Source organism: Zosterops lateralis, assembly GCF_965231275.1.
Source record: "Zosterops lateralis genome assembly, chromosome: 13".
NCBI lineage: Eukaryota > Metazoa > Chordata > Aves > Passeriformes > Zosteropidae > Zosterops > Zosterops lateralis.
The window spans coordinates 10,708,390-10,731,754 of record NC_139773.1 but is presented as its reverse complement, the minus strand read 5'-3'; the positions used below and the strand labels follow the sequence as shown (position 1 = coordinate 10,731,754).

At 42.1% G+C, this 23,365-nt stretch overlaps 1 protein-coding gene and 1 long non-coding RNA gene across 5 annotated transcripts in view; one reads left to right on the top strand and one right to left on the bottom strand.

Annotated features, from left to right (window-relative positions):
* Positions 1-23,365, bottom strand: part of PDE8A (phosphodiesterase 8A) — a 155,588-nt gene that overhangs the window by 73,714 nt on the left and 58,509 nt on the right. The window contains exon 1 of one of the 4 annotated variants that reach the window (XM_083871361.1): positions 1,887-1,906. The exons of the other annotated variants lie outside the window; for them this stretch is intronic. The gene's annotated coding sequence lies outside the window, so the exon portion shown is untranslated. Of the gene's footprint in view, positions 1-1,886; positions 1,907-23,365 lie in introns of those variants that run through there. 4 annotated transcript variants of the gene reach the window in all.
* LOC310914880 lies at positions 1,936-6,274 on the top strand. Its single transcript, XR_014591116.1, has 3 exons — positions 1,936-2,187; positions 5,509-5,805; positions 5,934-6,274. It is a non-coding gene; the product is annotated as an uncharacterized lncRNA (long non-coding RNA).

Here is a 23,365-nt window from a genome sequence, read left to right as displayed (position 1 = left end):
TGCTCTCACCTGAGATGATATACACTAATCTGCTTGTTACCTCTTTGTTACAGTGTCTCACTGTGAATGCATCAGCTGCATGAGGTATTGCTGCTCATCATCCCATTTCAGGCATTTGCAATTTTATCAGCTTTTGAAGAAGCTGGGCTGGGCCTTGGCAGTGAAGCAGGAAAGAAACTGACTTTCAAGGACTTTCAACTGACTTTCAGTGTGAAAACCTCAGCAGTTTTTTGTTAATAAAAGTCTATTCAAGGATGTGGATATTTAAGGTCTTCAAAAGATGTAGTTACAAAACCTTTCTGTTCACTTTTAGGTCCTTGTGGGGTTTTGTTTTCCACATGGTTCAGTATCTGGACCACAAAGCAGATAAGACTATTTGGCAAAAATATTCATCAATACTAAGCCTTTTTTGTAAGTACATTGATATTATCATATTAACTTTATCAAACACAACCACATCAAAGGCTTATATTTGCTCATAGCATGAAACTACCTGTGTCTTATTTTACTGTGGAACAAAGATGTCAGCACTATAAGCAGTAGAAACATTCTCCTTCACTTGTCAGTCAAGGTTAAAGGGGGATCCCCATGGCATTTGCATCACTTAGGCCATGGCCAATCAAGAGAGGAGACTTTCTGTTCCTCATCCTCATTTTCTGACTGTAGATGCTTCCAGACTGAAGCTGCAGGAGGGCCAGAAGCAGCATTCATCACCATGGGACATATCATCTGCCACTGTGTCTCAGGGGGCCACTTTCAGACCCACAGCTGAGCAGCACTGGACAAGAACCCACTCCACAAGAACCTCAGCAGCTTCTTTCCACCCTTCTTCTGGACAGATGAGTGTCTCCAACTACACTTCCCAGATGGGAGTTCCACAGATGGGAACTCCTTCTTCCCTTAGCTCTTTAATCCACCTCAACATTTCCTGGTTACTCATTCTTTTGTTCTTTGAAAAATGATTGCCTACCAGCTCCTGTAACCGGGTCATAACTTCCCATCTGGCAGAGAAGCAAAGGCTTTCCGGCACGAGTATAGGTAGTGCTGCAGTCTGGTGACTTCCCTGAAAATCAGCCTCTCCTGCCCTATTGCACCAGAGAAATATTTCTTCCTATGTCTTCCCAGCCTCAAGCAGCATGTCATCCACATGGCACGTCCCTTTCAGCAGATAAAACAGGTTTTCCAGTTAAAGGCTGAAAACTAAATTAGAGAAGAACATAAAAATTCACACATACCCAATTAATGATCTTTGGCAAAGTATTGCTTGAACACCGTGATGGGGTTTTACAAGATTATTGTTATTGTTTGGCAAAGCTTTTAACTGACTGTTACATTACTTTTAATGAGTAGTAATTAAGGGGGAGTTTGCAACTGAATTTTAATTTGAAAGACATTTTTCTTAACATGGTATATTTAATTGGCACACAGCAGTCCATGTGAATGCACGCACACAGCAATGAGCACCTTTCCCACCAGCAACTGCAGTTATTCTAGTGCATATGGCCATAAATTTCCAGGGGAAAAAAATAAATAAAAAAGGAGACAAGCAGAACAGGAAGGAGGCAGTCACAAGACACAGGGCCCAGCTCTGAGAGTAGGCAGTAAGATCCACAGCTCAGTGAGGTCTGCCAAGAACGGGAAAGCAATAAGTAATGAATCACAAACAGCTGGGGGTAGGGGGGAGCTTTGGACTGGTTCCTTTCTAACCCAGTCACAACCAAAGCAAAGTCCATGCTACCAGACCAGGGGAACAACAGGAGGGGTCTGACACTACTTTGAGGCAGGAGCTCAAACATCCATGGACCTTGGAATGACTTGCAAAATCCTTTGGTGCTGCAAACCAAATTTACGGTACTGAGAGATGTGGTCTTTGAACCCGTTCTCACCTTGCCTCACCACAAGCAGTGGTGCCTCAGTGAAACAGTGCATCTGCTAGCAGGGATGTCTTCCTTCCCCTCCCTCTGTCTGTACTCTGTCAGCTCAGCTTGAACTGATCACACTAGGAAACAACAAAGACACAAAACCTACTTCCCTTGAAGGAGATGACCTTTTGTCTTCCTAAAGAGACCTGGGTATGAAACAGAAGGCACTGATGCCGTGAAGGATCAGTCTTTTCAGAATGCAGCAGAAGCAGGCAAGACCTGGAGGGCTGTTTTCCCCACTCCTGCAGACCTTGCCCTCCACAAGGTAGGTGAGGGTCAGGCTCTGCTGTAGAACTGGGAACAGCTGGGCACTGTGCCCTGGGCAGGACAGGAGGGCTGGCTCAGCAGGGTCAGGGCAGCTGAGGAAGCAAGCACTCCTCCTGTTCACTGTTTGCCATGCTTTTGTTACCCTTTTTCCTCAGTGTCCACCTTTTCTCTCTTCCCTACCTCATGTTTCAGTGGTTTTTTCCTCTTTCACTTCCTTTCTCCCTGCCTCACTCTCACTGCCTTATCTCCTCCTCTCAGTCCTATTTATTTGACCCTCTTTTTAAGCATCCACTTGTCCTCTTGTTTCCATTAACCAGGGATGGGTGGAGGTCCCAGCCAGACCAGTAACAGCCTCAAGCAGTCAGTGGCAGAGAGCTGTCCTACAACCACCACAGCCTGTGCCATCCAAGTCCCCACCAGGCAGTGCACCCCACAGTGCAGGAGGGAAGCAGCTGCTCTCACATAAATCTGTTGCATTTCACTATTTTAACATTTTGAATGTCTTTGCTTCTCAGCTCCATCACCACAGCCAGGGATCATCCTCACTCACCCCATTTCCCTTCACAGTGAATTTTTGCTACTCTAGGCAGAGCCCAGGAAAGAGGATCTGCCACAAGAAGATTAAGTTGGGATTTCCCTCCCTTTTCAGCAGAGCCTGCTCTCCCTGACCCGTGGCTGGTGATGCTGGCAGACATGTCAGAGACTGTCACTCCTCCAGCATGGCTGTTCTGCAGCTCCTAATCCCTGTCCCTGACAGCACACAAAGCCTCCATCTCTGGCAGCAGCCCCAGAGCTGGGTTAGTTGCATGCACACACCAGTTTAACATTTACAGTCTCTACATCAGCAGCTGCAGTGGAGTGTGATGTCTGTAAGCTATACAAGACTACCATACCTGGGCCCTCTTGAAGCTCAAAACTAAAATCCCCCTCCATGAATAGTCCACAACTCATTATCAAGATGCAGGTTTGATTTGTGGAAAACCATTCTCTACTTATTCCCAGACAGCACTAAAATCCTGAAAGATTTGGCTCTGAAGAGGTCTCCCTCTGGGAAACATGACCTTTGGATAGGGCAGAACAAAGACTTCTTCAGTTTCCTCCATGTGCACAAGGCATCTGCCCTGCTGGACATCAAAGCAAGCCACCATGATGATAGGAATCTTTACTTTGGCAGAAAATGGCATGTAGCATGTAAACACCATGCAGAGTAAGATGAGAGCTGGCCTGCTGGGGTTATGTGTGCTGCCTGTGACTCCTGTACGTGGCTGTGTGCTGGATTTATTTTGATTTAGTACCCCTGCCTCATTTGTGTGGATTTATTTAGAAAATTCTACAAAGCAATAAATAACTAAATAGCTAAGGGACCTGAGAATAACTGGACACAGAATGCCTCATTTACACCACATATTCGTATTCCTGCAGACTACTATATGTGATTTGTTGCTAAACCATAGAGATTCAGCAACTTCTGATCATATTTAATTTGTCTGACAGTGCCTGTTTTGCTGACCTCTGGGGCTCCCTGCAAGGGCTGTTTTCCCAGACTCCCAGAGGGGTGGACTGAGCCTGCCTGAATGAGGAGTGTCACATTTACTGCAGGGCTTTGCTTATGGCTGACATGTGTCAACTTTAAACCTGTAATAAGGGCATTTTTAGAAACACAATTGTCTGGGTGCTTTTGTGTGGAGCTGACTGTGCTGTGTCACCTGCACAGAGGAGGCACATGAGGAGTGAGAGGTTACATAAAACTCGTTTATGACAGTGAATCCACGGGGTATTAGGAATCAGCTAATTAGAAAGGAAGAACCTGCATGTACACACACATCTTGCTAATTGGTGATTATGGGAAAGAAAGGATCAAGGAAATACATGGCAGCTAAACAGGATTTTAACACAATACTAAAGAGACAGAAAGACTCTGTCTCTTAGGCCCAATAAGCATAAAAGTGGCAGATATGGTTGGTAAGAGCAGCCCTGCCCTGCTGTGCTGCAGCTGCCCTTCCATGAACAGCTCATCTGAAGTTCAGGGCAGAGGATGGACCTCAGCCACCTCAGACCCCAGGAACAGCCAACACCATGGCAAGAGCCCTCAAAAGTATACTGATTTCTGTGTCAATTCCCAGCAGAGGACAAGGCCCCCCTGCACAGATGTGACTTTATAGTCATATGGGATAATGCTTGGGGAGAGTTAGGGATGCATCAAAAGCTCCAGAGAGCCACTGGCACTGTGAATTCCTAAGTGGACCATGCTGACACAGTAAAGACAAAGAGAAAATGGATTACATCTCTGCACAAATATCCCAGCCAGGGAGCTTCATTCAGATTTCTCTGAAAGTCTTCTGACTTCCATGGTGTTTATACACTGACTGTGGCTTTTTCCATGATGCCACCAAGTTCTCCCTCCCTCAGGCAGATCATGTCTTTGAAGTGGTGAACAATAAACTGTGTAAAATTGTCCTCCTTTTTCATTTTTTAATCAAGGAGAACAACAGATCCTTAAAACACAGTATGAGACCTTGAAAAAAGAATTCTTCCATGATACAAAGGGAGACTTTTTAGCATGCAGACCAGCTCCAATAGTCTGTTCTTGCACACAAAACCTGAAGCACAGGTAAAAAAGACAAAGCTAACATGCAAAATAATTAAGCAACAGTAAAGTGTAGCACAGGTTAAAGCAGTAGAAACTTTTAAATTGACATCTAAGACTAAGTAGCTAAAGTTCCCCCCCCCTCCCCCAAGCTGAGTGTCAAAGCGTACAGGGCTCATACAGCAATAACAACAACTGTCCCAAGAGAAGATGCAGGGCCCAGGCTTTGCACCATTCACAAGCCACTTGTGCAGTGGAGTCAGCTGGGACTGGGAGCACACTCACCCCAGGGGCCATCTGTTATCCTCTGCTCAACAACCACTATTAACTCATTGTCACTGTATTACTTATTAATACATGGAGTTGGCTGTTCTTCCTGCAAAAGAAAGCTGTTCCATAAACATGAGGACTTATTTCCAACCCTCAGCATTCAACACTTGCTTGCTTGCATGCTTATTCCAGAGTCTTAATTTGTAAAATCTCTTCTTGTGATACAGATTTTTAGGAAGAAACAATTTATTCAATAGTTTGCTTCTGGTCTTGAACAGCCTTGATGAATAAAAAGATCAAATTAGTGCTCCCTAAGCTACTTGTCAAAGTGAAGGAGGAAAATTAAAAACGTTGTCATTCTGTGACAATGACTGGGTAGAGCTGCCTTCATTGTAGTGGCAGAGATTTACTCCTCACCTTCCTCTCCATAACATTATTTTCTCATGGTATGTTTTTTTACAGATTGGGATCTTGCTCATGTGAGCCTTTGTGCACAAGGAGCACACTTTATCTCTGTAGGATTCATTCAGAGATAGAAGTCTGTAGAAATCAGGGCTACAGCTGCATTTCTGAATGCTGCTGCAGTATAAAGACTGCAAAAACAGACACATTGTCAACAAAACCTCCAGGTAGAGCAGCTCCCAGGCTGCTGACTGAACTGTGTATCTCTAAGGGATTGCAAATGATGCAATCATGGCATTTCCATTACTTTCCAGCAGCACTTATAACTGGAATGGCACTGGCAAAACTAGATTTAAGGTAAGTCATGGTTCCCAGGACCCCTTTAAAAAACAAAACAAAGACAAATAAACAATTTGAGACAAAATAATAATCTGAGCTGACTTTGCAGTATTTGACATGCTTTCAAAACCATTTTGTGTTTTTAGAAAATACTGAGGGTTCTGTACTCTGTGGTGCTTCCAGCGGACACAGCTCTTCCTGTGGTATTAGACCTGGCACTGCCACAAGAACTTTGCCCCTGATTGTCTCAATGAAAACACCACAAAAAGGAACACTTTCCAGCACTGACTGAAAGCATCTAAAATATACATCTGTACAGTGATACATTTATATAATCAGGCCTGAAGAAAAAGAAGAGAAAAAAATCTGGGAAATAGATGAAAATGCAATGAATGTTTTCACTAAAATCAAGTAAAAAGACAACAAGGATTTGGGAAAGCATTTTTGTTTGTTTGTTTGTTTTTGGGAGATTCCAGTCAGGCTCAAAAGCTTTGCTCATTTTTAGCTGGTGGATGAAAGCCAGAGCCTTTCCTTGGCTCTGACTCAACTCTACTCTATAGCTTTGATTCACTGAAATCTCGGCTGCAGTTGGGGGAAGGGAGACAAGTTGGTGCTGCTGCTGCCAGGGGCAAGCAGAAATTGGAGGCAGCAACTCACCCACCACTGTCCCTGTCCCTCCAGCAGGGTGTGGGTCCCTTGCTCCTGGAACCCATTCAGCTGTCCCTTCCAGACAGAGCTGCTGGATCATCCAGCCTCGCCAGGTCTTTTTTGATGTGTGAAAGCAGAGTCAAAGGGAATCAACCCAATTATACACAGATTCCATCGGGTTCAAAGAGGTTCCAGCAATGTCACACCCCCCTTGGAGCTGCTGAGGATGCCCTGCAGCCACAAGACAGGGACCTTCCATACACTGGCAGGGAGCAGGGTACTTGCACATTGTGCCCAGACCAGAGCTTGGCTTTTCCTGTCAAGTGCAGAACAGTGTTTGGCAGCACCAGGTCCCCAGCACAGCCTGCCAAAATGCCCCAGCCCTCCCCAGGAGGGGCCAGCTCCATGGATGAGAGTGTTGTTTCTTCACCTCGTGTGTTCAGGTGTTTGGCTGTGGCCCTCTCCACCAAGGCTCCCAGCACAAGCCCAGCAGAGCTGACCTGAGCCCTGCTCTGAGCCTACTGCCTATTACACATCAACAAGCCTGGAGAGGACAGTGACTGTGCAGCACAGCCAGATATAAACATGATGATATAAAGAAGTCTACACAGCTTTCATTCACCTGTTTAGTTATCCAGTCACACATTTCCCTCTGTGAGCTCAAAAAAATCCATTAGAGAGAAAGAAAACTGTAAAGGGAAGCAGGTCAGGCTTAGACAGACACGTACGGTCCGGGGCACGTGGCAGGGAGGCAAGGAGAGACACACAGCTAATTGCAAATTGCTGCCATTGCCATATTAGTCATGCAACATAAATGCTGTCAAGTAACAAGCTTTATGGGAACAGACTGATTTCTCTAACAATGCCAGAAAGCAGCATTGTGGCTAAAGGCTGTAAATCAAGCATTGTCAAGGTTGACAGGAATTTGCCAAGATCTGTTGACTATCAGGGGAAATGGGCTGTATTTAAGACCAGGCTCTTTCTGCAAGCATGGCTGACTGCTGCTTGGGATCCCATGGAGGGGAAAAGGCAGAAGGCAAAGAGAGACAGCTCAGTGGCCAAAGCACACATGTAGTCTCAGACTGATTCTGCATGGAGAAGCCCTGGAGAACTCTTCCTCCAGGAAAAGTAACCAAAATCTAATGCTGCTTGGCCAAATACTTTCCTCCTTTTGGTGCAAACAGAATCCACAGTATTTACCCACAATTTTCTCTTTGTTAAGCAAAATGAAGACTTGACTTTCCTTTTGCCCCAGTGCTGCATCAAAACGGTAAAGGTACAGCTCTGAGCATTGTGCATGTCTTGCTTCCTTCAAAAGAAATAATTTAGAGATTTTTCAGATTCACTTCTGACTGCATAAACAGTTTCACTTGCTCCATTTCACTGTACTCTGCACTAATTAGTATCATGACTCCAAAATGCCAATTTACAGCTTCTCACTCAGGAAATCTTGAAGAAGATAGGAGTCAGATATTTTGCTTTCTGGCATTTATCCTCATCCAAAATTAATCTATTCTTAACACAGAGCCATGTGGTAATGGCAAAGAAATACAGACCCTTTCACCCCAAGTGGGCGATTTCATCAGAATTAGTATCTCTGAACCTACAGCAAACTTGTTTTTGTGCTGCTGTGAGATTCCTGGCTGTGGGATCTTTCCCAGACTCCTCAGCTAGGCTCCTTTCTGTAGCTTTAAGACAGCAGTACCCAGCCATCCCACTCCAGCAGATGAAAAAGTTCCAGAAGTGTCTATATAGAACACCAGCCAGTAAAAATAGATTCTAACAAGCAGAAAATGCAACATTGAGATTAGAGAGTTGCAAAATGCTGAGAGAGACCATCACTCCAGAGGAGTAGCTAAGCAACAACTGCTTTGTTTTGTTTTGTAATCTATATGAGGAATAAAAATATCACCAGACCAGAAAAAATATTCTCTGTTCTGAAGAAGAGCTGGGGCAATGTCAACCAGTCCAGCTGGTTTTCATACAGTGCATGAAAAAGTGTCATCTGTTCTAAACCTGCCATCTCAGAGCTGCTATTGGCAACCTTGCATCTGACTGTTCAATGTATCAGATAATGATGGGATGGCTTTTTTGAAGTCTGTGTGATGATTTTATTTGAAAACATTGTATTTAAGTTGGGTGTGCTATTCTTGAAAAACCTGATAGTAAGTCTGATTGCTTAGACTGCATTTACTAACAGAAAAACAAACTCCCTTAGAAGGGACATGCTTTGAGTGGGTTAATTAACCTAAGGAGCACTACCTTAAAACCCTATTAAACCAGGAAGTTTCAAACACCCATCTTTCCAAAGTCAAATGTACCCTTAAGTTTATTAAAAGCCAAAATAAGTGAGTACCCAGCTAAATTCTGCTGAATGAACTCTAAACTCAGGCTGAGATAGGGTGAGACACCATGTACAACAAAGAGATGGAAAGTGCTGTGTAATTGTTTCAGACAATGCTGAAAACTTTTACCATTTCAAAGGACAGACTCTTCCCCACCAGTAAGAAAGCCCAAGATGAGGCACCAGCATCAGAGCAACACTCCTCTGTCCTTAAGCCTTGGGAATGGCCATTTGACCAGCAAGGAGCCACTGCACATCTGCTGCCAGGCAGCAGGAAGTTCTCTTACAGAGGAGAAAACTCTGAGGAAAAGGTAACAAAAGAAGATGCGTTTAGCCTACTAAACTGAAATTCTTATCTTAGTTGAACTGCACAGTTCATATCAATGTAGCTTCCTAATTAAATCTTTACAAGGCTGAGATTTTCTTAGTGAACAAATACAGGGATAATCTTTATGAGTGTTTAAGCACATAAAGACAGAGAGGTGATTCATAAATTTTTAAAGCATCCAAGAGAATTCATAAGATGAGTATTGCTGAAAATCCTAGTTGATGCTCACATGCATGTCAGCAACTTGTCAAAGCTTTAATCCCTAAATGAATAATCATAAAATGATTTGGGTTTGAAGGGACCTTAAAGACCACATGGATCCAATGTTTGCTTTCAGGCATTTACAAAAGTCTTTTTTACCACTGGACCATTTTGAATATTGTGATGCAATATAAGGATATCTGAAAACTGAATGAGCTTCTCTCACTTTTTCTACCTTTTACATAGGTGTAACTGTATCAGTACTAATTGAAGAAAAGAAATCACCCCAACATTCACAGGCAGTATTCTCTCTTTGTCATAGGAGCAGACAAATACAAGCACATATTATTTTAACATTTAGAAACATATTTTGTCCAAATCACAGAGTTGCCCAATCCCTGCTAAGTCCTGTGATGTCCATGACATGCTTCCTGACACCAGGACAGGCAGAGGTAGAGAACTCTCCAGAGGATGTGCTCTAGGAGGGAACTCTCTCTGAGGAAGAAGACTCTGAACAATCATCTTCTGAGGAGAGTCCCTGGGAGGGCTGCACAGCCCTCTCCACACTCAAGCCCCTGGTAATAACATACAGTGTGTAGTTTGGTGGAGTAGGATAGAAACTTCTCCTATTTACAAGGCCCAGGTCTGTTCCTTACTGAAGTCAGACAGTGATCACTGTGATTGGCACTGGATCCTACACTGCACTACAATTCATATCCCAAGTATTTCTAAGTAGTTCAGCCTGTCTTTAAGGAGGCAGAACCTATGTTTGAGCACCTTAACAGGTCTTGCCACAATTGTTATTTTCCAGTGAAGACAAACTTCTGCCTCCATGGCAAAACAGACCATCACGTCACTGCTGTTGCTAATATTGGTTAAATTGAACATAGTGGAAGGAGACAACAAAATAAAATTACAATTTCCATGTAATGTGCCCAAACAGGTAGCCATTTGGGCTATGCCCTTCTCATTCCAACAGATGGAGACAGAGACCTCTGGGTTTAAAGCACCATGCCTAAACATCAAAATCTACGAATTTAGATATCACCCTCATTTATCCATGCACTCTCCCAAACACTTTGGAATCTCACTAACTTTCCACCAAAGGAACAAGAATAATAAGGGGGGGAAATCAGTATACAGAAATAAGTATAGAAATAAAATGGAGGCATAAATTGGAAAAAAAAAAGAAAAAAGAAAAAAGAAAAGAAATATATATTTCTTTTCCTCTCCTACACTACATTATATCCAGCCATAGTCCAAAAAGCAGTGTTAGGATGAGAAGTAATAAGTTTGCTTAAATTGTATTTAATTAACTTAACTAAAAATACTCACAAGTTCTGGGAAACAGTCTCAGAGTTGGAGGAAAAAACACAAGTCAAACATTTTCCCTGTTCATTGTACTTTAAAGGTTTGGATACTCTTTGTGCCTCATAGCTGCTGTTTAAGCAACTGAAGCCAGTGAGGACTCTGAGGTGCTCAGTGCTTCAGGAGAGCATGTCACACCCCCACAATATTCTAGGTTCCCAAAAATAACCTTGGGAAGTTGTGTCTTTGCCATTTCAGCCAACCATGGAAATGTTGCAGGAGGCCCTGCTGACGCTGCCTTCTTGTGGACTCCAAGGAGCCTGTCTTTCTCAGCCATGCAGAATTCAGAAAAAAACTCTTTGTCTGGGCTATGTAAGGTTACTGAACTCAAGATACCTTTCAAAATATATTAATCTGATTTTTTTTTTTTTTTTAATATAGCTCCCTCTGCTTTTTCTGGGAATAGTAGTGAATGTACTGCCATTTGAACCATGACATCTCCCTCCTTTCCAAGGGTGTAAGCATTTTCTGAGATGTTACAACTGGCTGTTATTGCAACATGCACTTCCCCCTTCCCCCCAGTATTCTCTATTGCTTCCAGGTTGTGACACTCACTAGCAGTTTGAGCCCTTTCCTCCCTCCAAGCTCAAGAGTTTCACCTTCAGGAAACGTCCCAGCTCCTCTGGCCAATAGAAGAAAGAACACGAGCTGGTTTCTGTACTTGGTTTTAATGAAGCAATTGACAACACTGCCAAGTTTCCAGGCTGACCATTTGCAAATCAATCTAGTACTACACATGGCATGTACTTCTGACCTGTGCAACAGCCCATACCATGAGGAAGCAAACAATAGAGACAGTTCTCCTTTGATACATTTCACTCTCCTTTCTGAACATTTGCTGGATTTCATCTGAAAATGGCAGTGTTGATTAAAACATAGAAAAACTTGTTTTGACTCTTTAAGGCAGGACGACTCTGCTTTAAAATCTTTGCCTTGAAGCTAAAAGCAAAAGTTACCATTGTTTACCATATCAGTTTTACAAACAATTTGCAAAACTAGACAAAAAATTCACTCTCTGTGTATGTCCTGTGTTTCTTCTCTCCAGCAGCTCCAAGCTGTGCACTTTCCTTACTGCTAAAACTTTGTTACTGGTTCACCGTCTTGACTGTCCAGCTTTTATTTGTCCAGCTTCCCAACCTGTAGGCTTTTTACTCCACCCTAAAGTGAGCAGCTAAAACTCTGAATTTCTCCAGTGGTTTCCTGTTACTGCTGCTAACTAAACAAACCTCTTCCTCGCTTACAGTACTGTCAGTATTGTAGACCATCTACATCTTTGCTCTCCACCAGCTCCTCCCATACCATTGTCCCCACCATTATTTTCTCAGCTACCTTTCCCTCCACAGTGGTTTTTTAATTCTCTTCAGCCAGTTTATGCAAGACCTTTTTTTCTTTTTGCTCTTTACTCATTAACCACCAATACTCAAATTGTCCCCTAAAGTGTTTCTTCATGGCTTGATTTTGCCTCTCCCTACATTAACTTCTAACCTCTTCAACACAAGAATCCCATCCTGATCATAATTTCGACATTTCTTCACAGGGAAGAAAAGGTTGGAACAAATAACCACCGTGCTGTAGAAGTTTCTTGAAAATAAATGTATTGAATCTAAGTGGGAGTTCAAGTTTTACATTCAAACACAAAAGCAGCTCAAAATTAAAAATAGAAACTATTCCATAAAGGAAATCACTAATGTAGTTACACAGTTACAGGAAGAAATTGTGTGTGGGGGAGATTTCACTTAACTGTAAGCAAATCAGAGATGCACATCTCATATATTTATTAGTCACTATGACTGTACTTTTATTTTTTTGCTCAGGTGGAAATGGCACAGCTCTAGATGAACCTACAAGACAGCTCCCCTTCCTAAGGTGTTGCCACCCTTGAAAAGGTGATCATATCACAGGGCAAAGAAAGAATATACTTTAATAGCTTCAGTTTAAAAGTAGTTCCTTATTTTTGATTTCTAGCACTAAGTATTTTTTTTCACTTGCCAATGTTAACTAATTTGATGCTCTTTTTTATGCGGCGACCACAGAATGCCAAAACAATGGAAAATTACTTGAGCAAGATTCATCAGTCACAAAGAATGATACTTATTCTGGAAGCTCACTCTATTGTCTTTCTTCAGCAACCAGACTATGATTTCATTTGTAAGTCTTCCCTTTTTCCAAAGGCACAGTTGAAAACTGAAGAAGTTAATAAAAGGCAAGTTCTGTGCTTCACTAGGGACACTTCCAGCTGTCTAAACCTGCACTTGTTCTAGCGCAGTCGATCGAGCCATGACAGTTCACCAAGGAAGGCTTTTGCCTTCAAAGATGCATATGGCCTTTTTGTTTTGCACTTTATTTCTTTCCAGAAGTGGTGCTGATTTTGGCAAACCATTCAAAGCATTGTTGTCCCCTTTTAAAACTCATGTAAACTGCTGAAAAGACAGGTCCAACAGGAGAACGGTCAAAGCTGAGACTAAAACCATATGACCAACTCCCACCCAAACAGAACCAACAAAGATGATGACAGCAAGGTAAAGTGCGCAAGGTAATAAGCATGACACAGCTGTCTGAGGATCTTGCTGCAATGCATGAATAGGATGTAATGTGACATCTTCAAACACCCCTCTAAAAGAATGAATCATAATTGGTTCCATGTGATCGTTCACGTAGAGACTGCATCAGTATTAAGCTTCTACAAATCCTCTGATTATATCCAGAAAGCAACTCAGGCAGTATTTGAGTAAGGCTGAAAAATGATGGATCAGTAAGCACTACCAAGGTGTCACACATGCACAATAAAGACTCTGAAAATACACTCACAGACAATGTTCTAAAAAGATAACAGTAATCGAAATGAGCACTTTGTCTTTTACTCAAGTAAAAGATAAATGGATATCGAATGGTATACATTGGGAACCCAGATGTCCACATTTGCTTTCTTTTCTAGTCATAAAACACCACACTGTTTGTGCACAGGAGAGAATAAATGGAAACAGCCTCACACATGTCCAGAGGTCAAATGATGAAAAATGAAAGAGGAACCTCCACCCCTTTACTGCTCACTCAAAATACTGTCAGACCCTGGCTTCTGGACAAGCTTCACAGAGACAGCCAAATGCACAGACAACCTGCCACCCGTGCTGGAACACACCCTGTCCTCAGCCAGACAGGAGCGTGGGCACTGCTAACATCACACCACAGCCTCAAAGCACCAGAAGGAGGTGAGGGCATCGAGGCCCTGGGCAGAATCTGACTGTCCTGGCCCTGCTGCCCCTTCGGCTCCCAAAGTGTTGACTGTCATATAAAGGGATCTCACAGACACCAGGAATACAGAACAGACCTCGGGTCCATATGTGACACACAGCCCATGACAACGACTAAGCAAGCATGAAGTGGAGCACGTTTGATTTTTGTGGTAAGAAAAGGAAGCACAAAAAAAAGTAAGAAAAAGAGTTGACAGGCAGTTGAGGAAGGCAAGGTTCAAGTTCCTGGTCTACCACAGAGTTTTTGCGTGACCCCAGTGGAGTTGTTTATTCCCTGCACGCCTGAGCAACAGCTCCGTGGGTGGTGCAGAGGAGAAATACATTAAAAACCGGAGGTGTCTGAATACAGGAGTACCCAAGAGCTGTAGGACTGGCATATTTATACATACAGAGAACATTCAGAGACAATAACTCAGAAAGCATAAAGGCACTGATGGCAAATGTTGAAGTAAGAATAAACAGAGGAAACCAGGAGGGGACACAAGAACAGTGATTACTTCCCTCAGCTAATTACATGGTCCTAGAACTCAAGAAAAGGTCTTTTCTTACAAAACTAACTTTGGGGGGTGGGCGGTTTTGTGAGGGATTACATCTGCCCATAATGCCAGTGAGCAGAAACACACCTGTGTGCTGCGTCCTGTCTGACCTGGAAGGACTGGAAGTGGCTGCAGAGTAAATCATGGTCACTGCAGCTGCAGCCAGCTTTGTGCAGACAGTCAAATGCCATTGTAGAGCCAGAGAGCACGAGTTTAACTCTCTTCCTAGTGGGAACACGGGCTGGCTTGTATAGCCTCTGCCCAGCAGCTAACAGGAAATCCTCATTAATCAGAGAGAATACAAGTCTCACCCAAGAGCTCACTAGCATTTCTTGGGACATGTCAGCTGAAAAGCCAAGACGAATATATTTTACAAATACATACCAAGGGTTTTAATTTTTGACAGCTTTTCTCTGAAGAACAAAATATTTCACAATTTTTTTTTAAATGTGAGTGAGATTTTGAGTTCAAATATTGTAATTTGCCATACCAAAAGAAAACCATAAATAACTTGTTTAAGAATTAAATTCCAATTGAAAAAGGGAACATTTACGTTTCAAAGTGCACTTCTTTTCATTTCTCATTGATAGGACAGTTTTAAAAGCAAAATCACATCAGAGAAAAATAGTGCATGACTACTTTTTTGCACCTCACAAAACAGTTATAGGGTTTTCTGTAAAAATGTATATCATGGTGTTAAAGGAGGGGATATTTTCCCAGTATCTTCATCTTTGTTTTTATGCCAAAGGAACATGATGTTAAATTCTGTGCAAATATAGCACAAACCACAGTCCTTTGTGCATGTTCTTGAACTGTTTCAAGGAGCCCTAGAGATATCACACATTATCCCATGATTCAAACCTTTAACCTTGAGGGAAAATACACAAAGCAGCTTCAGATTTTTTCCAACTCAATACAGCATTCAAAGTACTGTAACAGCTATTTGATAAACACAATGGAAGGACTTTTAAAGTGAATACGTCTCGTTTGCCATGTTTATAGTAAATGTCTCGGTAAAGACTATTTCAAAATGCAAAACATAATTAACTACTCCAATATTTTTACTGTACTGATTTGTCTGCTTCAAGAGAAATCCAAGCATGTCTCCAGTTTGAGGAATGCAGTATCACTAATTTACTAAAAAAGGTGATTGATAATTTTTAAAACTAAATAAACTTGGGTTTAATCATCTTTGCCTGATATAAGAAATATTTTAAACAAAATACATTTGTCCCAAGTGCCTAAAATTATTCTAAGGGCTAATAAGTGGAAAATCTCCTACAGCATGAAGAGGGGGACACACAAATGCACCCCCTCTGGGCATGGTATGGATTTAAGTTAGTAGCAAACCTTCCATAACTCACAACCACTTACTCATATTTCTTTGTATTTAGCAAAATATCTGATATTTTCAGGGTAAAACTATACTGAAATACATGCAAGTAGAATATTAAAAGTATTTAGTATTTCTAGTCATGGTGCCTCACTGCCTTATAAACATGAGTATTTAAAATTGAAAAAGGTCCCCTAATATCATACTGCTTTAAAATTCACTCATTTAAAATTCTCTTGTTTAGGAAATATGTCTGATTCTTCAGGAATGTTAAGGAACTTAAAAACATTAATTTTCATTTCATCATCGTTCACTCAGGCCAGAAACCGCAAAATAGCAAATTCCCTTTTCCTGCCTTATTCTGCAAATTACCTTCCAAAAGAAGTGCTGAAATTATGGTAAAGTCACAACCATTATACATTTGAGAAAATAAAAAAGAAAACAGTGGCAGTCTGAAATAGTCATTGCCATCATATTTCTACAGAACTCTGAATTCTATTGAATTATTGACATAGACACCTTTGTAGAATATTTTTAGATGTCTGTTATGTAAATGTTGAAAATCAAGCTCAAGTTTTTGGCTTTTTTTTTTTTTTTTTTTTTTTTTTTTTTTTTTTTTTGGCATGAGATATGGGAGCCAAAATACTGTAGCATGACAATAACTTAAGAAACTCTTCCTTCTGCATCATTTTTTCACTATGCCAAATAAACATCTGTGATTCACATGAAGAGAAGCTGGTGGTCTCAAAGAAAAAAAAAAAAGTCTTCTATGAATCCAAAGTCTGTCACTGCCAGCATAAAATCAGCATCTTTTGAGGCCCCAGTGCACAGAGCACACACTCCATCCACACTTACCCACAGCCAGGCTGGGACAGGAGAAAATGCATTTGTTTTGTTCTAAATCTTTACCAGGTAAGAGAATCTTCTGCCGAGACACAGACCCTGCACTGCCAAGGAAGGATGGCTGCCTACAGAATTGTTTCTCCTGTGCCCCACACCAGTGACATTCCAGCAAAACAAGGAACTTGCCAACCCGTGTGTCAGAGCTGTGTCCTGGGGGCACACGTGGAACTCAGCACAGCTCAGCAGGACTAGGGAAGAAGGATACATAAATACATTACATTTTAGAGCAAGCCAGACATTGCAGAACCACCACTGTATTTATTTCCTCCTAGAAACATTAATAATTTACCATCTTTTTAAAAAAAAGCAGCACTGGAGCTGCATCATTGCATTCTGAGCAAATTCTAGGTATTCATATAGTTGTTTGTTTTCCTTTATCTCTTAGTTCAGTCCTGTGTTTCAGCCCCACTGGCCTTTTGTAAATCTCTGAAGATAGCTAGATGGAATGAAACCCAAGGTTTTATTAAGCTACAAAAGAAAATAAATTATGCTTAAGCTCATGTGAATATTTAGAATTTTTTCCAAACACGAGGATAAATGTGCAGGACTTGTGATGAGATACAGGAAAAAACAATTCCATTAAAGGGCCACTTATGCCCAGAGAGAATGTTCAGAAAGTTGATGGGGGAAAAAAAGAAATAAAGCAGATGACAGTGTCAGGGCCTTAACCACCCACTTGCCTGTCCACCAGAGACAGGACAGAGCTTTCCTGGGAGGTGCTCTCACCTTTTGCACAAATTGAAGGCTGCTGTGCCCCAGGCTGTGTGGGGAGGGCTCCGTGCTCTCAAGCCTTGGTGGGCTCTGTGCAGGCTGCCCCAATCATCCTCCCCATGGTCCTGCTGCTCCCTAGAAAGGTTCTCTGCAGCAGGAGAGGCCCCTGCCCAGAGCTAAGGATGCAGGTGCACAGGAGGGTGAGAGGCAGGACCTGCCACTGACTGAGAGGCAGCAGCAAGGCAGGGTGCAGGAGCCAGACAATGCTGTTCTCTGCCCCAGTGCAGCCCAGGAAAATGGAAGAGAATTAGGGTGGGGAGGGAGGAGACCTTAAAACATTTTGTAGTCCAGGATTTTTTTTTAAAGGTGCTGCTAGAAGAATGCAGTCATCAGCTTCGCAGTTACCTGTACAACCTTCTGACATGATCTAACTACCAAAGACACTGGAGGTTCCTCTTGCACCTCACCAGGCTCCCTTTTGCATTCACCCTGGGAGGCACTAATGCACCTCTTGAGATTAAAAGCCAGATCTGGTATGTGGCCTTGCAGTCCTGATGTTTCTTCTCCACTACTTTACCAGGAATCCAGACCTCCATAAAGAAAATGGAAAGGTCCCATTTGGCTCTGCTGGGGACAGAACCAGACCCTTCCAGCCAGGCACAGAAAGGGGCCAGAGGAAATGTGTGCACCTCACTGCTCCCTCCCCACTGACTGTGGGCATGAGAGGGTGTTTGCAAGGCTGGGAACACAGCATAAAGCCTCTCTAGTGCAGACAGTGATTAAAAGTCTCAGCTGTGGAGGAGAGACTCTTCCAAACAAATCCTTTCCTGTTGTGAGATATTTATTTTTTTACTTAGCAGACATCAGAACTCTCTCATTTGCAAATGCATGTACAAATCTCCAGAGGGAAGTTTGAACTTATCCTTAAATTACTGAAAGTTTATTATTATTATTTTCTCATGGAAAAAGTCACGAATGTCTTGTAATCCCTCATGTTCCCATCTTTTATAATTAAATGCATCTTGACCCAGAGAAAAGCTTGGGAGCCCATTAGAATAGGAGGTGAAAGACAATTCTGAAACAATTTACAAGATGTTCTTTCCTTCCAGACTTCAATGTTATGACTCACAACAGGGTGCTGAAAGTCCCACAAGAACAGCCAGTAATCTATACATTCAGTTTATAAAGTTTCTGGAGCAGCAATGGGCTTTTTCTGTGTTTTGTAAAGTGATGTGAAATACTTTGTGTCAACAGAGCTAATCTGCCCAGTATCTTGGTATGTGCTGCTCAGTCTGGGGGACAGACTCTGATAGCACACATTTGTATTTCAGAATCAGAATATCTATATATTTTTAGGGCATGGAAAGAGAAATGGTAGAGGTTGGAAGGCAAGCAGCGTGCCAAAAAAACTTAGTCTCTTCTGTAAAATGTCTTGTGTGTTTTCTTAGGGCCTTATCCAATGCTGGCTGAAACAAGTGGGAATCTCTCCAGGCCTGGGCTTTAGCCTTTACACTGATGTACACATCTTTAGCACTTAGTGCAATTACATTCTTGTCACATCTGTGGACAAAATGGTGTGAGATGCTCTGATACATAAAATACATCTGTGAGAGTCCTGCCACAGGAGTTTGCTTTCCTGGCTTCTACATGGTGGTGTTCAATGCCTTAGTTAAGAAAGCAAAGAAAATTCTTGCTTTCTGTCTCTTAGAAAGACTTGATGGGCAAACTACAAAACAGTGAGTAGCCACTGATCACCAAACATGCTCGTGCCAATGACATTCTGTGCCTGGATGGCAAATAATTTACCATGACTGCCATAAAAGTACAGTCATGTCAGCTGCTCTGCTGTCCTGCACCTACAGCACTGCTCTGGAATGCCAGGGCTGGACACACACTGCCCTGCAGAGGAGCTGCCCCCTGCCCAAACGTGTGGGATGGCTGGCAGCAGGTATCATGAGTCCAGATCCTTACAGAAAACAGGCAAAACCACCCAAGAATACAGGCTGTTCTACTTCAGTGCTCAAGGAACACCCTCCTCTTGGGGCAATCCACCAACCAAAATGTCATGATACAAAAGATTACCTCATCCTGTACACTGATTTAACAAAAAATGCATGATTTAATTATTTTGGAAATGCACGACAGACTCATATAAGTTGGGTGTTTTGGGTGTTTGGCTGGTCCAGCCAGTGGAAGAGCTCAGTATGGAGCTACCACTGACCAGGTTCCAGTGAGTTCCAGCAGTGCCAGGGCAAACATTCCTGCATTTGGTTTGGGTTTGCTGTGGTTAAAGAAGCTTATGCAGAGGCTCAGAATTAGCATCAGAGATTATGGGTACTATGAAGGTGAGATCTTATCTTAGTGATACGACATCTTGTGGAAAATATGTAAATATATCAAGTTACAAGTGCACACAAAAGCAATTTACAATTACACCAGATATTTAGACAGTTGATCCCTCATACAACAAATGCAAGTGATACAAGCTCTTAAAACTGCATGAAACAAGACCCTGCTTTTTTGCCAAATTAGCTGGTAAATTAGCACAACAAGCTTTATCTTGTTCTTAGTAGCCCACCTGTCTTTGCCCCTTTAATGTCAGGCTTTAAAGAGGAAATGAACACTCAACTGATACTGTCTCTTCAAAGGAAATATTTGCTTCAGTTACCTTGCGTTTTTAATGAGATTGTTTAGTCACAGCTTGGCATCAGTTCATAGTATGCACCATATCAAAGCTTTTAGGTTTTCAAAGCACAAAAACACATCAAGTAGTTTGAGCCAGCAAAAGTGCAATTCTTCCTGGTTGATATAAAATCATGGAGATGTTTAACTCCCGTCCTTGGTCAGTGCAGAGACAGAATTAACAGGAGAAAGTTATTCCTTTAACAGCAATCTTTGTGCCATTTTCTGGGACCTGTTCACAGAAAACTCTCCACAATTCAGATGCAACTGAGGAATCCCAACTGCAATTTGCTCATGTTTAGGATGAGGGTAGGAGCTGCTAAAGTGGCCTCAGCACACCAAGGAGCCTTAATTTACTATTATGTCATGCTAGAGAAAACTCAATAATAATGTACTCCTTTTGTTAAAAGGAAGAATAAAAGACACTGTCTTTTTATTTGCTCTTTGCCAAATCAAACATTGTGACTCAGCACACAGTACATGCATCTTTGACAAGCAGGGCATCTTCTGTGCACAAAGACAAAAGTCCTGAGAACATTTACTGACTTAAACCAAAAGTACAGCTCCAACCACCATCTCAAACCCTCTCACAGTGCACATGTTAGCAGGTGACCTACAGCTGAAACATGAAGAGTCTTACACTCAGACGTTTTTCTTTTTAAAAGAAATCACTCATTAATATTTTACATCAATACCCATATTCAAAACATATTTCTTATAAGTTTTGCCCCTTCAGTAAACACCAAAATGGTTTTATGAGGCAAAAGATAAAAAGTACTGGAAGCTTTACAGAATGACAAAAGCATCCTTCTGCCTTTACACCTTGCCATTCAAAGAACAAAAGCTACAGCAGCAGCTGAAGTGAGGACCCTCCCTAGTAAGAAACATTTTCATTTTTTTTTACCTTTTGTATACAGTTTCTGTGGCAAACACACACACACATGGCCAAGAGCCACCCCTGCCTCAGTTCCTCTGGTGCAATATTTAGCAATATTCTTCCTCCACTGATTGAATGGGCTTGTTCATCTGAATGAGGTGTGGAACAAGAAATATTTAAGAGGGAACTGCTAAGGGAGCTTTCAAAGACAAAATGAGTGTACAGGTAGAAAAGCAAACAAGACTCCCTTAGGCACAGCAGCCACTGCAATCCTGGGCTGTTTTTGAGAGGCTTCATGTTGTTCATTCACAAAAGTGCTGGTAAGAAATGTATGCTTGACATCCTCCTTCCCCCAGAGGGAAGGCAATATACTCAACTGACATTTTAGAAAGGCTGAATGAATCGAAAATAAATAAACTATTTGCATACAAATACTTAAGTGCTTAAAAGAACAGTTATGTCTCAATATCCTATGTAGCAAACAAAGGGCTAAAGGGATGTCAGAATTGCTAACAAAAGAGGTTTCTCAATAAAAAACCACCCATTTCAGGGTACTAGAACATATTACTTATGGTAGATTTTTATTATTTTTATTTTTTTTTAGTAGGCAATCCTGGAAATTTAGACCAATGAGCTCCTACAGTTATGCCCAGCTCAGAGGCTGAAATGGTAGAACCAAAATAGCATCAGGCCTGGAAAAAGATTATATAAAAACCAAGGAAATGTTCTGCAAAGTACCCTTGTTCCCACTCAAGTTCTTTGAGCAGTATATTAATGTGTAAAAAACCAGTCAAACAAAAAAACCCAACAAATTCTGGATACTGTAGTTGTGACTTTCAAACTACAAGAACACAAACAAAGGGGATGCACTAGAAAGAAACCATGGGCTAACTGATGATACCACCACAGAGGAAAAGGAAGGAAACAGAAACAGAGGATTAAATGCACATTTCTCAATGTGTAAACAAAAATCTGTTGCATATCATTTTGCATCAGCATTTATTTTCAACACTTCATTTACCAGTGGCACCATCAACACCAGCCTGGCTCTAGGGGAAGGTGCAATTTGCCTACACCAGCCCACAGAGCAGTTCCTCTCCCTCCCTCTGCCCACCCTGACCAGGCTGTGGGTAGATGAGTGCCAGGGCCTGCAGGAGTGGCACAGTATGGCCATTCCCATGCAGGTCAAGACACTTTCAGCAGCCTCTCATAAGTGCATTGGCTGTTAGCTCCTAAAGCTCCTTCCATTTGTTTAATGGTGTGTGATAGAAAAACTGAGGAAAACAGCAGTCAGAGAGATTTACTTTAAATAATATACAACTTAACCTGCAGGTGGGATGGGCTCAGCCATGTGTCTTAATCAGCAGAAACTGGAATTTAAACTCCTACCTGTTGTGTTGCCTTTTCTAATTGATTTTTCAAGCCTGAACTGAATAAAGTCTTATGCTAAAATGCAAAGGCAAATAGCTTTGGGGCTTAATTTAACATGTACTTTTATAATTGATGGAGCTAATGTGTAGCAGATGTGGCAGTGTGTTCCCCCCTCCGCACCCCCACTTCAGCTGTAACCACCAGAGAGTCTCCTGATGGCTGCACCCAACCTAGCTTGGACTTTTGGGAAGTGAATGGCAACTCAGTACCAACAGGCTGTCTGAAGCAGCAACCCAGAGGTTTTGCTAGTATGTAAATATGATTTTAAATTAGTTATCTCAGTCTATAAAGAGTGGCCAGCCCAGGGCCCATGGGGCTCTCCTGCTTGCCATGCTCTCCCCTTGAGCAGGGACATCTCCCAAGGTTACCCCTCCAGGCTGAGATTCCTTCCTGCAGCAGATCCTTGGTGAGTGGCTAAGAGCCTGCTAAGCTTCACTAATATTTTATCTTAGATGGGCTGTGCACACATAATCCTTGAGACATAAACCATTGACCAAGTCCATGCCTAAGACTGGATCCAGCTGTTCCTGGACTCCTCTGCCTAGGGGGAGTCTGAACTTCATGACTCAGTGGGAGGGTCTCCCCGACACATCTGATTTTTGCAGTTCTCTATGCACTAAATAATCAAGTGTAGCTTGCCTTTAAATCTTGTTAAACCAGTGTCACATTTACCATTGACCTTTGTTGACTCACTGTATCAATAAAAGATACTGCTGCTCTTGCAAGTGAAGTGCCTCACTCCGTCTGGGACACCAGACAACCCCAAAGGTCTTAAAGAAAAATAAAATGCAAACACAAAAGGTACAGAAAACGTTTTGCACTGATTTAAAAATGTAGGCTCAAATTTCTAATCCATTTAGTGGTAATTTAGGCAGCATTGTTGACTTCCAAAGCTCTTAGAAGCACTTGTGTGTGTGTGTGTAGCCTCAAGAGGATCCCAGCCTTATGTGTTGTGAAGAAGTGAA